This window comes from Camelina sativa, chromosome 10 (genome assembly GCF_030686135.1).
Source record: "Camelina sativa cultivar CO46 ecotype springtype chromosome 10, ASM3068613v1".
In the NCBI taxonomy this organism is placed as follows: domain Eukaryota; kingdom Viridiplantae; phylum Streptophyta; class Magnoliopsida; order Brassicales; family Brassicaceae; genus Camelina; species Camelina sativa.
The window spans coordinates 14,666,628-14,669,375 of record NC_141889.1 but is presented as its reverse complement, the minus strand read 5'-3'; the positions used below and the strand labels follow the sequence as shown (position 1 = coordinate 14,669,375).

The 2,748-nt window shown below is 41.3% G+C and overlaps 1 pseudogene; it reads right to left on the bottom strand.

Moving 5' to 3' along the window:
• Window positions 1-1,450: 1,450 nt before the first annotated feature.
• On the bottom strand, window positions 1,451-2,427 carry LOC147936153 (uncharacterized; annotated as a pseudogene).
• Window positions 2,428-2,748: the final 321 nt, after the last annotated feature.

Sequence of the window (2,748 nt, the reverse complement as noted above, 5' to 3'; positions counted from 1 at the left end):
CCAATAGCACATGTTCGTTGTGTCCACTCGAAGCTTTTGAGGTGCTGTCTCAGCTCGAAGATTGTGACTCCCTCGGAGTCGGCCCTTTATCCAAAGCGTGCTTCTTGGCCAACGTCACCTTTTCTTCTTTGAGCTCAATGAGCCGGGATGCGCAATGTAATGTGTCTGCGAGCGTATCTAGGTTCAAGAAGGAAAGGTCTTTTCTTGAATCTTGACTCATTGCAAAGGGCGTTCCATAGAACTATGATTGCTGCTTCGTGAGGCACAGAGACGCTGATGATGATCTCCTTAAATCTCCCTATGAAAGCCGTGCGGATTTCTTGGCTCCTTGAGTGAGCGACCACAACTCGGCCTACGAACCTTTAATCTCCATTAGGACGGAGTAATGCTTGATGAAAGCCGATGAGAGCTCGTGGAAACTATAGATCGAGTTTCATTCAAGATGGGAGAACAAACATAACATTCCTCCAATCAAATGCTCCAGCGCCATACTCGACTGCGCTGAACTGGATCTGTCACATCTTATGCCAAAGGTCATAAGAAAATAATGCAGGTTGGTTTTCCCCTTATTGTACTCCAGCTTTATCTTTGTCCGGTGTACGGGCGTGTTCGTGCTAGTACTCGTAACTGGCGCATGAAATTGTTGATGTACAAATGTTGTCCAATTAGTAAATTAAATTCTTCAGGCAAGCAGTCAAAATTCTCTTTATTAAACGATGCAGGACTTTGCAAAATACAAGATTTCGAGTAAAAGGCTCATCGACGAGCTACAATGTCTCGACGAGGCCGAGAAGAATGTAAGTTAATACTAGCTGAAAAGAGGCGACCAAGGTGGATGACCAGAAGTGTCCTTTTTCTTTTTTGACGGCGCTCTGACTTTTTTTTTTACTATATTTGGCAAAATATTTTCCCCCTTTTCAGGTGTCGTACCCCATATTTATAGGGGAATCGTTCAATAACCGAAATACCTACACAATTTCTAAAGACGCCACCTATTAGTCGTGCTTAGAAATTAATTGTAGAGATGCCTTTACGGGGGTGTAAGCCCACCCCTAACATTAAAGACTATTATGGTCTTGGTGTGTAACAAAGAGATATATTAATAGAGAGAGAGAGTTTTAGGATTTTGTCTCATCGTATATTTTGCTTTGATTAATTCAAAAAACTTTCTTGGTTTGATTTGGCAAATGATTTGATTAAAAAATATGTGTAATGCTTAATGAAGAAGTGATTGCTGATGTATTTTTCGATGTAAAGAAAATGATATTTATGAAGAACAAGGTAGGAAACAGAGAAATGAGATGTGGAACAGTTTTATTAGTCTTTTTTTTTTTTTTTTTTTTAAACATACCTTCATTTAAGTCCTACAATCAGCAAATTAAAAGGAATTACAGATCTTACAATAACTAGTGAAACATTCCAAACCATAAAAAAAGGAAGGAATCTGCCGGGTATGCAATTCTTTGAGCTCGAGATAATGGATCCAAATGGCACCGTGGGATGCTTTTGACTTCAAGTATTAACGCTTGAGCTGACTTGGAGGTGTCGTTATGGAGGCGACAGTTTCTCTCTCTCCATATAGAGTAGACTGTCGCTTGATAGGCCAGACGAAGAATCAAAGCCACATTCTTGTCTGGACAGGGATTCTTTAGCTAAGTGAGAGTAGCTTCAAACGAAGCTGGGGAAGATATGTGTGCTCTTGAAGTGAAATAATTCAACACTTCAGAGGCAACCGAGCAATCAAAGAAGAGTTGTTGTCTTTATTCATCATGCACATTACAAAGGAGACAAATGGGGGACACATTCAAACCCCAACTTATGAGACAATCTCTTGTGGGTAGTCTGCTTTGGCAATTAATCCAAGAGATGAAAGCATGCCTTGGAATCCTTCCTTTAAACCAAACAGCATCGAACCAATCGACTCTCTGATCCACTGGAATAAGAACAGCCATGTTTTTGCGGTTGAGACATTGGTCGAAGGTTCACTCTCACCCACCTTCCACCAATAAATATCACCTTCTGCGTCAACCTAAAATTAACACCAGCTAGGTCCGGTAAACATTGTTTCAGGAGTTGGATAATGGGATTCTTACTTATGCTAATAGATATCCACCAATGGCCATTTCTTATAGCCTCTGCAACCGTTGCATCCTTATGCAAACCGGTTGTCCTTGGTCCCATCTCCCCGATAATATCCAAGAGAGGCCCCATATTAGTCCAATTATCATTCCTCTAACGTTATGAAGGGACGTACTAGACCTCTAACGTTACACAAGCTCCTCCTAATCCAACTTCTCGAGGCTGCCGCATCTAGAGTCCATAAATTCTGATTTCCAATCAGGTTTCTTCTGATCCATGCTACCCATAATGAACCCCCCCAATGTAAAGATCATCGAGATTAACTTCAGCGCTAGAAATTTGTTCCATGAGTGTAAGCGTTTTAAACCTAAACCTCCAATCAAGGGAGAGAGAGAAGTGGGTCTGAATTTTGTCTGTTTAATGCTTATGTGCTCGTGTGTGAGTGTTTGTTGTGAGTTTTTATGGCCTTTGGAGTCGGATTCAGCATCATGGAGCCGAGAGAAGACGGAAGAGATTGCTAGCGGCGATGTGTCACACGACTGCATCGATCGATGCAAGTATTGCATCTGTCGATGCAGTTAGGGAGTTATCTTGTTTTCTTTTTTTTCGTGTATTCATTTTGTTTGTCTTTTTGCCTGTGTGTATATCCCAGTAGATTGGAGGATCACC